This window comes from Sinocyclocheilus anshuiensis, unplaced genomic scaffold (assembly GCF_001515605.1).
Source record: "Sinocyclocheilus anshuiensis isolate Anshui unplaced genomic scaffold, SAMN03320099.WGS_v1.1 scaffold1069, whole genome shotgun sequence".
In the NCBI taxonomy this organism is placed as follows: Eukaryota; Metazoa; Chordata; class Actinopteri; order Cypriniformes; family Cyprinidae; genus Sinocyclocheilus; species Sinocyclocheilus anshuiensis.
In genome coordinates, this window is record NW_015557150.1 from 23,673 (window position 1) to 36,426 (window position 12,754).

Genomic DNA, 12,754 nt, shown 5'->3' on the forward strand with positions numbered 1-12,754 from the left:
ACTCTCACACACACACACAGACACACACACACACACACACACACACACACACACACAGGAAAAGGACCCTAAAAATAAGTGAAGCCCATCCAAAGAGCGTCCACTGAGAAAACAGGCCTGGCTCTCGTCCAAGTCGCCACCTCTGCTGGTGTAACTGTGACTAAATCAACACGTCAGCGCATCTCAACGCTTCCTTCACTCCAGAACACTGATAATACTGAGCCGTTACTGAAATAGGAGAGCGAGGCTGGAAAGACAGATCCTACATTCCGTATATATTTATAATCCTGCCCATTGAGAAGCATCAGATCATGATCTCACACAGCAATCAGAGGCTGAAGTTCAATGTTCAGCGCTCTGGGGGTCGAGACTCATGGGACCCCACGGGGCCCTTCTCAGCGCTCAACTAACTAGTGCTGGACCCTGAATGTCTGGGTGGGAAGCCGAGGCCCCTCACACATAAACACACACGAGTCAAAGAAAACAGCTCAGTTCAACAGTTAAAACACTCACTGTGATGAGCAATGAGAGCCTTTCAACAAGCCTTAAAATAAAACAATACTTCTAATCTAGAAATGGCAGAAATAGGCAAACTTTAATTCTCCAATTAAGCATCATTTCGGTGAAAGCACACACACACAATTCAAATAAATAAATGTGCAATATTTATAATACACTATCAATCCACTGATTTTTTTATCTCTCTGCATGAAAAAAAAAATGTTATTTGATATGTAAATGAACAACTGAGCAAACAGACCTCGTCAGCGTGTGATTGGCTGGACGGATGAAGCAGCACTGGAGATAAAAGCTGCTCAATGTTTTCACTTACAAGCTGCACTGCAAATCAGATTTCACTGTCATTTTAAAACATTTGCAAAGCAAACAAATCTCAAGCCGGTGAAGAGTCCACCTCTGGGCCTCCAAAGCCTGCGAGACATGAGAGCGCAGCTAAACTAATTATCCAGAGGATCAAACTGGACGTTAAATACTCCAAACATGGAATAAAGGAATCAAACGGCGACAAGAAGGGGTCACGGCAAAGCCAAGCAGCGTCCCTCGGGCGGTCTGGACTGATTGTCACTCGTTTTGAGGTTGCTGAGGTTGGTGGGCTCAGGGGTTTGTCAGTCCGACAGTTTAACCCTGTTTTCCAAAGGAAACAAACAGACGGCTCTCCGAGGATGACAGCGCTGACCTTTCAGAGCTTAAGGAACGGGAAGAGGAAGGGGAGGGAGACTTTTGGACAGATCTTAGAAACCTATCAAATACATCTCCCCTTCCTTATGCGCTATTCATAAATACATAACATACGCTTATATATAAACTATATATTTATATGTAAACAAAAAGCTCCTTACAGAAAAAAGCACAGGGAAATTAGCACTTCAAATAAATAAAATTAGCTCCAATCGATGGTGTTTAGATGCTCTATTGGTTGAATGTTTTTCCGTTACACAAATATGTAGGTAAGAGTATAAACCACCTATTGTACACAAGCGCTTGCGTGGCCATACTCCATCATTCACATATGAATGGAAGTGAACTGAATCCAGTGTGACCGACCCTTTAGAGGGCTTTCAGAAGGATTTGAGCCATTGTCCTGCTGGAAAATGAATCTGAACTAAAAAAAATGGCTTAAAATGCCAATTCACCATCAATTTGAATTGAATTAAGGTTGCAAACAGGATGTAGAATTGCAATTCAAATTTAAGCTCGCAGTAGTAGGAAATTAAACTGGAATGAACTTCAGAGAGCATGCTACGTTTTAGCCACAAAATATAACTGTAATAATGTTATTTAGACCTTACCGACTGATTGAGCATTTTCTTTCAAGCATACTGACAGACAGGGCCATTCTCATGAGACCTGCATCCTCTAACTCACATTGGGCTCCGCTTGACACGGGTTTGATATTTTGAGCTGATTTCAGTACACATATTGTTTTCATTTGCCATTTGTTTCATTTGTTTGTGCTTGGAATGACCTTAAAGTCTAGCAGTGTTCACACTACTAAGTGTTCCTTAAGCCACAGTCACACTAGACTTTGCACACACAACACTTCTGTGGACACTAGGGGTGTAACGGTACACGTATTCATACCGAAAATCTTTGGTACGGTGCGCATGTGTACCGAACAAATACAGCGTTGTTTTAACCACTGCACGAGCAGAACTTCATTGGAAACTTCCAGTTTTATATATTGTTACTTTTGATAATAAACAAAGTCTCATCTTTCAGATTATGTCAATTTTTTCAGGAAATTCAAATGATGAATGTCGTTTTGGCACTCTTTGATGTGGCGTGACAGATCGCTGTATAAACGCCTCAGTTCAAACGGCAGTGTGATCATCTCTTCCTCTTTACTACTAGTTATAACACAAAATAAACATGAATGAACATCTAACGCCTCGCGTAATCGCTCAATCAGTGTTTCAACCGCGGAAAGACGGCAATAAAACAGCTTGTAAACAAAACGTCACGTAGCATTTAATTTCCCTTGATTTCATCATCAGTGTCCACAGCTCGTTAGTGTGCTATAAACGAAGTCTAGAGAAGAGCATTTCGCGAAATATTAGACTATATACTCATTATATTTTACTTTACCTGTTAGTGATGTCTTAATTATTTCATGCATGTTTAAATAAATCTGTTATGAAGCAAGTTATGAGAGGCACTGTATAAATGAATATATTTCAACAACAAATAGAACTTTTATAATTTAGAAGTTAATTTAAAAACTGCATTATGTGCAATTTACAAGTTTGCGTACATTTTTTTTTAAAGTTGAGTGTTGCTTGTTATATTTAAAAATAAATAGTAATTAAATTTAAGTTTGGGCTCTGTTGTTAACTGTAACCTTGTAGTAGGCCTAACGTAAAAGGGCTCACTGAGCTTGCGTTTCTGGTCTCCCGCATTCACGTTTATGAATGGACGTCAATGGAACGAAAGTGCGGTTTGTGATCAGCGCTTTAGTCATTCAGTGTGTATTTCAGTTGGCAAGACACCCAGATATCAGATTTTAAAAGTCACGTTGAGTACTCCAGTCTTAAAGCGCCGTTCATATAGCATTGTTGGTCTAAGAACACATGCAGAGTGGGGTTTTGAAGATGCTGTGTCCAGTTCTCAGTGTGCTGTGCACATAAACGCATGCATGTGAACATCTCCTCTTGATCTCAGGAAGTTTGACGACATGCGTTTTCAGACTGCGTAAATAACTGTGTTTTTGTTAAATTGGAAGCCCTAGTTATTGCACGGTCTTTCAAGCCAAATGATATGTCAATACATATGCATAAACACATCCATGTACACCTAAAGCTGCATGCATCAGACCGTCAGCTGCAGTCATGTCCTCTGTTAAAGCTGAAGCAACGGCAGCCTGCAGACATTTATTCTGCTCTGATGTTCCTAAAACACTTGGGGAAAAAAATCATGGCCGGAGCCCTCTTCACTTTTCGCCTCAAATTGCCTCATCTCTCTGTCAGGGAGCCAAAGGGGACTCCATTAGAGCGGTCCGGAGTGGAGGCGCTCCCCCACGGGCGCTCCATTTAGCCGCTCGCTCTGCCCCGTGAAGCCTGTCCACATCAAATTAGAGCGGCCCGTCCCCCGTATGATGGTTTGGGGCCCGCGCCTGTCACCGGCTGTCAACAGGACGTGCGGTTTGGGTACGTAAAGCTGACAGGTAATCTTAATGTCTTCAATTAGCCCAATTAGTTCTGTCATAAACAATTTGATAAGTGCTCAAGCAACACAAACACACACACAGAGATCATGCGTTAATGAAAGGCATAATAAGGTTCATCAGTGACAGAGGGTCGCGGTTTCTCTCAGCTGGGCCGCGCTTTCTGATACCTGCTCTCTTGAAATTGCACCATCTCCTTTCATTAGCACATATGTTCTCAGGCTGAGCATGAGAAAGCCTCTGACAAAACTCATTTGAAGGGAAGGGTGGCAGATTGCCTGCAGCAGGTGCGGCGAGGAGATAAAACAACACGCTCTTCTGTTAGGGTAGAAATGGGCTTTAGGTGCAGACATTCACCACCCAAACACCTCCACACAGAAATACTGCAAAGAATAAACAGCAAAGCGGACCAAGGTCCCTGTAGTTGTAGTCGATGTTTGGCTTGGTGTCTCCTTTCTTATCAAAGGCTGATGTAAACGCCCACGCCGTCACTAGACGTGCTCCTGTTGTATTGACATGCATGGCCTCTCTGAGCTCATGTACGCCGGTCAATATTAACATGCAATCTTTACATAGAAACACACTGAACTGAGAGGCACATGAGCAGCGGTCGCAACCTTACAGAGCAAGCAGGAGCATTAAGGTGTGGTTACATTCAACATTGCTCTGAGAAACTAAGTTATTACAATAGCAATCCGCACGATCGGGAAAATGTTCCAAACGCAGATTTTATTTCTTTATCAAGTTGATAAATTCAATTCACCTGGAAGCTGTGCTTTATACATCACAACACTACTGACAAGAGACAATGGACCTTTTTTGAACCCAAAATTTTGCAGAAACTCTTGAGATATTAGTATTGGCAAAAATTTAATTCTAGGCACGAGATCTGTGAAAAAGCCATCCAAATGGTGAAGACATGAGGAATGTTTTTTACTTATTTATTGGAAAGGTAAAATAGTTCAGTCTAATTAAAAATGCAGCACTATTTGCATATTTTATGCTTATATTACACTGACAAAAATGATAATGGATTTATTCTGAAGCCATTTTCACTCAGAAATTGCTACATTTCACAAATAATTACAAAGAAACAGCAAGGGCCACATTGAATTAAACATGTTACTGCAATAATCCTTGTTTTTAAGAGTACCACTATATTAGCTAAGCAGCACATCAAACTCTGGAGCCTCAAACCCATCTGATGAGGTTCATTCAGGTAGGACGGCTCCTGCGTTAGATGGTGGATGAGACTTTGAAACGGCGCTAAAGAATTCAGCAGGCTGTTTGAGAAGCGATTAGCATGTACGGGTAACACGGACAGGTGTCCAGTGAGCACTATGGGTCATTACGGCACAACCCTCCCATGAGCGACAAAAAGAAAGACGGGACAGAAGGGCCGTCACTGGGAAGTTGTAATAGGAAATTGCTCTTGGCAACTATTTGTTTAGTACCCAAATCGTTTTTTTTTTTTTTTTTGAGCCAACACAGTGAGCCCCTTTGGAAAATAGGGCAGCTCTCCCTAATGAGTAATCTATTTCAAAGCAGTCTTGTCTGGGCACGACAGTTTACTGAGAGGCTTGAAGAACTGGTAATTACCAGTGTTACGGGGCAATTAATGCATATTACACTGCGCCACTCGTGGCGGCAACTGTCAGCTCCCCAATAAAAATGAGCACTCTTCAGCTACAGGGTGACATTAATTGGGCCTTTAATGACTATGCACAGGAACCGGGCCAAATAGGAACAAAACACAGGACTCTGGCTGACTCCAGCAAAGGGCTGGGAATTGTACTAAAAATGAGATTAATTGCTGTTGGGGGGAAGAGAAGAAGAGAGGAAGAATAAAAACGGGATGAAATTACAGGGTTCCGGGAGCAGGGCCTTCTCGCTGCAACGGCAATTCTTAATTGTCTTATATATTCTGTGCGTTCGAGGTTCGAGGTCTACAGCTGCTCACGGGACGCTTCCTTCACAAAAGCAAGAGCCCTTCAAGTACGGAGCGCTGATTTGTGTCCAGTGGTGACAATCAGTCCGCTCATGTCTGAAAGGAGTCGAGTAGTGTTTGTGTAGAGCAACAGATCCACTCGAAGAGGCATCCATTGTGTGCGATGAAGGAAAAGAACTGGGTTAATTAATGAGGAATCAAGAGGCCTTGGTAGTGAACGCACTCCAGTCTGAAGAGCTCTTGAAGCGGCTGTTCATTAACTCGTCAACCCATCAGCCGTCATAAGTAGCCCTGTTTATCCGAGAATCCTCACCAACCCAAAGCAAAGCATTTGCATGCGGGTTTTGATGTGGCGTTCCCGCAGTATTTTTAATACGGAGCATGCACTAGTGCTGTCACGCTCGCACTGTCACCGGCGACGGCTTCAAAGCCACTTTGCACGGGGAAACAGAATGAGCAAATATTTGAATTGCAAAACCACATCATCTTCCAAAGGGATAAAACTTGAGACAACTTCCACGAGTTAAAGACCTACATTTGCCGTGAACACGCGAGTCGGCGACGGTTCAAGGGGGGCGGTGGGCATAAGCACACTCAACCTAATTTAGCATATCCATATTTGTGTAATGAGACCGGACGTGTTTTAGAGTCGGGTCTCCCAGACGCTTAATGTGAGGAGAGAACCATAAAAATGTTTTTAAGTGGACCACGTATTTATCCGAGATCCACCTCGTGAAATAGCGCGGCTTGCAGACTACCTGCCACAGATATGATTATGAAGTGACGTGTAATTAATGCAGTCACACTAATGCAGAGGGAGCGTGTGAGCTACGTGTCAGCGAGTCCTCACAATGGAAAGGCTGTTTATTCCAAGAACTATTTTTAGAATGCATGTTTCATAGCATATAATGCAACTGCCTCTGTCAATTTTGTCACTCCAGCAGGCATGAAAATGATGACAGATAAGATAACAAATCATGGCGAATTTGAAGTGTAATTTCATCGTTTTCCGTTCCAGGAAAAACTTGACACTTGAACTTCAAGTTCGAGTCTGTGTGAACATCCATCTGGACACAGAGTTAACACAGTCTTTCCTTCTGAACGTGGGAATTCAAATCTAAAAAAAGACTATGGAATAATAATTTAAGGACTGTTCGACGAGTCCAAACGAAAGGTTGGTGTTTGTGCATGTTCTGTGCATATCAGGTTGTTTATTAACGCCGGCGCCCATGTAGACACACTGGAGACAGACGTGAGCAGAAACCAAACGCCTGGGTGATGGATAACTTCAGCGCACAATGACCCATGTCAAAGACGTTTGCACTAAATCAATTAAGGTGATAAGAGTGCTGTGTCGACAGTGCACACCTGAAGTCCCGGCCCTTATCTGCGCGGCGAGGAAGACGCGGTAATAACTAAAGACAAGCTATGACGAAACCACTGTAGCCGCACTGTCAAACACAATTTACAGCCCCTCGTATCTCCTCCCCGTGTGCCGTTAAAAACGGTCGTTACGGACGGGCCAGAAAGCCCTCTGGACGGGACCCAGGGGCTTTCTGTCCTCCTGTCTAATGCCACGGGCGGCTTTCATTTGCCGTGATGCATGTAGGGAGGGGTTGGAGGTTGAAGTTGAGAGGAGGGCCGACAGGAAGGAACGCTTTGGGAAGATTACAGCATTTAACATGCTAAGACCTCGCAGCAGTTATTCATTCATCCCTCTGCTTCCTTTTTAGGACGGGGTCACGGGTAGCTTTCCACGCGGTGCCATCGGAATAGAGGCAAAGCGTGAGTGTGACATCAAATGCTGTGATTTGGTGACCCCTTTCTGTCGGAATCTTGATTAAAATATGTTTGCTTTCTTATTCAAACTGCCATTTGACAAGCTCAGTCGTATTTCAGCGAACTGCACAAACATTCTTTCAGGCCATGGCAGGTTTTTTCCATTGCGTACATGAGGTGATTCTTCCAGCAAATGTTTCCAATGAACATGACACGGCATGACACCACGCGGTGCCATCGGAATAGAGGCAAAGAGTGAGTGTGACATCAAATGCTGTGATTTGGTGACCCCTTTCTGTCGGAGTCTTGATTAAAATATGTTTGCTTTCTTATTCAAACTGCCATTTGACAAGCTCAGTCGTATTTCAGCGAACTGCACAAACATTCTTTCAGGCCATGGCAGGTTTTTTCCATTGCGTACATGAGGTGATTCTTCCAGCAAATGTTTCCAATGAACATGACACGGCATGACACAATGTGAATTAAAAGTGGAGGAAAATCAGCAGCTTAAAGGAACAGTGAGAGTTTTGTCATCATGTTGTTCCAAACCTGCATTATTATCATGCATTCATGATCTGGATTATCGTAATACACTCTCCACTAGGTGATCGTCCTGCATCCACATTAAACAAGCGACAGTTATGCCAAAATGTAGCCGCTAGAGTTCTTGCCAGGTCAAGGAATTATCATGTTAGCCCAGTTTTACAACACAGCACTATAAAGCATTTTCTGTAAAGTTAATTTGAAACCACATGTATTGTGAAAAGAGCTATACATAAAAACTTGAACTGAATTATTTCCTGAAATCATTACTCCCAGTATATCTCAAATCACATATATTCAACCTTTCTAACATGCAGGAACCAATGATGTCTAACATCTAAAGACAATATTCTAATACACAAAATGTGAATAAGGTGTGAAAACTGCATCTGAGGGGAGGATTTTCAGCAAACAGTAACTTAAATTTGGGTCTGTTCCTCACAAAAAGCTATCAAACACCTTTAGAAGACTCAGAATATAGTGCACGAGTCACATGGACTACTGTTGTGATGCCTTGAGAAATTTGTCCGTTTAAATCCTGAATACTTTGGTTGAATGGAAAGAAAAGCTCAAACATTTGGCCTAACATCTTGTTTTGTGTTTCACAGAAGAAAGGTCAGAACAGTAAATAATGGCAGACTTCATTTTTGCGTGAACTACTGCTATAAGGATTTAGGTGTGAGTGTTTCACTGATTAGCCAAACACTCATCACCAAATTAGGGAAGGTGCTGTGTGCCTCCCGCTGGCTTGCAGACGGATCTGTGAGTGTGATTTAAAGAGACATTCCTGGACATGGAAACGCTTACTGAACCCGAGTGCTCTGCTAGTATAAACACATCCACTGATCTTATGATCTGCACAGTTGTAGTTTGGATGACGCTCAGAGACGTCTGGAGACGATGGACGGCAAATCTGCTTCTGATGGTAACAGTTTTCAAACTCATAGAGAGGAAGTGAATGTAAGACTTCAGCTTTCACCGCTCAACTGTCCTGACCCATATCTAAACTCTTAAATCACAGTTTTTCTTTACCTTAAAAGATATTACTTATTGACCTACTAATTATGCCCAACCTATTTTTCAAATAGAGGAAGTAACTAAATTAGAAGTAGCTAATATTATTGACGCATTAAAAAGCTCTAAAGCAAAGGATGCCCACGGGCTTGATACAAATTTTTTAAAATATACTAAAGATTCCTTAGTAGGCCCAATAACACATATGGTAAATTTGTCCTTTAGGCAAGCAGTTGTTCCATCGGTTTGGAAGGTGGCTACAGTTACTCCAATTTATAAATCTGGAGATAAAACAAATTTGAGCAATTATAGGCCAATTAGTATCCTTCCGATTATATTTAAGGTAGCAGAACATGGGTAGCTTAGCTTCTTACTAATCATATAAATAATGGTTTTACTTCTTTACATCCAATGCAGTTTGGATTTAGCAGTAATTATTCAACAGAATCAGCAAATTATCTGTTTGTTGAGAAAGTCAAATGCTTGTTAGATAAGAGTGTGTGTGTTGGTGCTGTCTTCTCAGATCTAAGGAAGGCATTTGCCACTGTTGACCATCAAGTTATTTTATCTAAACTAACAAATTTAAATTTTTCAGAAGAGACTATACTTCAGATAAAATCTTATCTTTCAAATAGGAAACAATATGCGTGTATTGATGGTACAACGTCTTCATACCTTGCTTGCCCCAAGGGGGTTCCACAAGGCTCCATCTTGGGACCAATTTTATTTTCAGTTTATATTAATGATTTACCTGGAGTATGTAAAGATGTAAATGTTCATTTGTATGCAGATGATGTAGCAATTTTTACCCATGCTAATAACTTTGAAAAAGCTTTGACTACTTTGACAGGTTTGAAACGACATGGCAGACAATGATCCAAAATGTATTTTGCTTTGAAAGTGTATGTTTCAATCACTTCCAGCATTTCCGGGGAATCAAACCCATGACCTGCATGTCTGAGCTGAAGAACAGGCTTATTGGGTGACCTGACAGTAAAGGCCCTGTGTAACATGCAGACACTGGGTCTTATCACGAGATGTCTTCAGCACAGATCTCTGCAGAAGGCAGATGGGAGAATGTCACACAGATGTACTCTGGCCTGTCTTTATAATGTATAAAAGAGCAAAGGTCACCGGCAGCTTCCAGCCTCCACGTGACGCTCATCAAAAGAGACGCAGTGCTTATATGAGCCTCAAATGACTGCAAACATTAGAGCGAATTAATGAGGGAAATCAAAGGTCAAAATTCCCATCCTAATACATCTGATTAGACTTTAACTAATATATAATCAAGGCCAGACACACTAACAATCCAGCAATAAAGAACTAAAGCAATCAAGACATGAGAAGATAAAAGGACTTGATGATGCTGTCTGTTGCAGATTATTAACAGCGACTCTATTTTGATATTTCTTAAAATATGAAATAAAACACCTCAGGCCTTCTTGCGTGCTGACAGCAAAGATTATAATGGTTATGGATGTGCTGCTATATATATACTTTTGACTTTTGGCCTCCTCTATGTATGTACAGTGTACACGCGCGCACTCTCACACACACACACACACACACACACACACACACATAGATATATACACACATACATGCATATGTCAAAATTCTTCTATTAGACAGATTTTTACAGAATGCCTGCGTATAATAATGTGTTGAAAAACAAAGCAAAATGGCCAAAAAGTTAGCTTTCAGAAGTCTATTTCACTGTAGGCCTTCTTCAAAAACTTCACTAAGTCATATACTACCTTTACTTTCCCCGTCTTGGAAGTGTTTTATTTTCACTTTTTTAAGCAGAGCGTTGGTGTCAAAATCATTTTTAACCTCAACTTGAAACGACAAATTTATTTAATGTGTCGGGAGCAAACCTGGAAAATAAATAGATGAAATGGAGGCTTAGCGAGAGCTAAATCCCACAGCTGATGGGGACCTGAAGTGTGCGGATTACATGCGAGCGCATTAAACAATGTCCCTAAATATGCATTGAAATCCGTAAAGCATGAAAGCATCTTGTCATGTGGCATTAGCATTCAGAGGTGCGTGTCAGATGTCTTGCGCTGCACTGGGGTGTGCTGCGGTGTTAAATGTCAAATCCCAGAAAGATTTCCTGACGTCATGCTGTCGTGTCAACTTTGCTTCTTCAGAGCTCTTTACGGTTAAACCGTCACAAGAGCCCGAGCTCGGTTACAGATTCTGCTGAAACAAGGTTAATGGAATAAATGAGGGATATGGAAGAATTAAGGAAAGTGAAAAAGAGAGCGAAGCTTCTGCTACTACTTTAAACATGAGGAGAAAAACTGTCACAAGGATTTTGACAGCAAAGCAGCATGATTTCTCTTTTAAGTGCAAGATGGACCAGATATATAAGAGGTGTGATGCTAAACACCAGCAAAACAACAACACCATAGTGCAACCACATCCACAGAGTCATGTCAGCGTCACACACTGAGCATAAACAGCCAGAACCAAAAGATCTTTATCCGATTCTTCAAAGAGAATTCAGGAAATCCTTCAAATTATACACGAACAGGATGTGATCAAGGTATAAAGCATGTCAGACTGTTTACTCGCATGCTCTTTGAAAATATGAAATAAATGAGCCAGTCTGGGAGCCTAATATTACTGGAGTCTAATGTTATTGCCAACGATTGTCAAAGCCACCAGCCATCAAAAAATGTCTCAAAAAGATTTCAGGAAAATATAACACAAATGTTCGGGTCGACAATTTCCAAGAGGTCAAGCCACAGAATATATATGACAGAACTGAGAGTATTAACCCTCTCCGACCGAAGGGAGAAATGAGCCATACTGTGCTTTATATGGCCATACATCATCTTTGTCGAGTCCTGACAGCGTTTTATCAGATCTAACCTTTAGCAGCCTCTATTACGAGCGCTAACATGCTCAGCTCTGATACAAGAGCGCCGCAGAGAAACCTTCATCCGCTCTCATATTAAGATGCACATTCAATACAGACAATTAATGATGCACTGATATTAAAATCCTTGGCCAAAACCCAAAACTCGAACGAAAACAAAAACTGTTCATTTGGAATAGCCATCAACTCTATTCATTAATAATATTTCAATCCATTGGACTTCAGCTTGTATGACTTAATTATTTCAATAAACTGCAGAAACAGCCAGTTGCATGTTTGCTTTGACGAAAACACGTGCGTATATTAGGTGAAACAGCCTGAACGACGCAGTTTTGTGTGTGATTTGAGCTTAATTTATGATACCTCAATAATATGACAAATTGTATTCCTGACTTTAAATGCTACTGAAACGCACCTTTGAACTGATTCAGATTCAGCAATAATGCATAGTGTAATTTATCCTGTGATGAAATCAAATAATAGTCAGGATTTTTTTTTAAATCAAAATCCTGACAGTTTATTGAGTCTTCGCACAAAACAAAAAAAAAACTTGAATATGTGTTTTATGCTTTGTATCATAGTTAACACTTTCATGGCTCGTATAGTCTGATATAATGAGAATATGGAGGAAAAAACCTCTTGATTTTATTCAGAGACTCAAACTGAGCAAAAATATGAATTTGCTGCAGATGCTGATATTATATGATGAAATTCTGATGCTTGTAATGTAAATCAGTGAGATCTTTATAACAGTAGAGCAGATACTGACATATAATGATCTAAATATCAGTCGTGGCTCTATATCTCCAGTAATCTGTCTCAGTAAGATGAGATTGAAATGCTCCAAACATATAATGCAGTGATTGAGAGCTGAAGAAATAAAGGCTCCTCAGAAGATGTG

The 12,754-nt window shown here is 41.1% G+C and overlaps 1 protein-coding gene across 3 annotated transcripts in view; it reads right to left on the reverse strand.

Moving 5' to 3' along the window:
* The window catches only part of LOC107678147 (uncharacterized protein C15orf41 homolog), a 90,450-nt gene that overhangs the window by 20,447 nt on the left and 57,249 nt on the right, over positions 1-12,754 (reverse strand). The window lies entirely within an intron of this gene.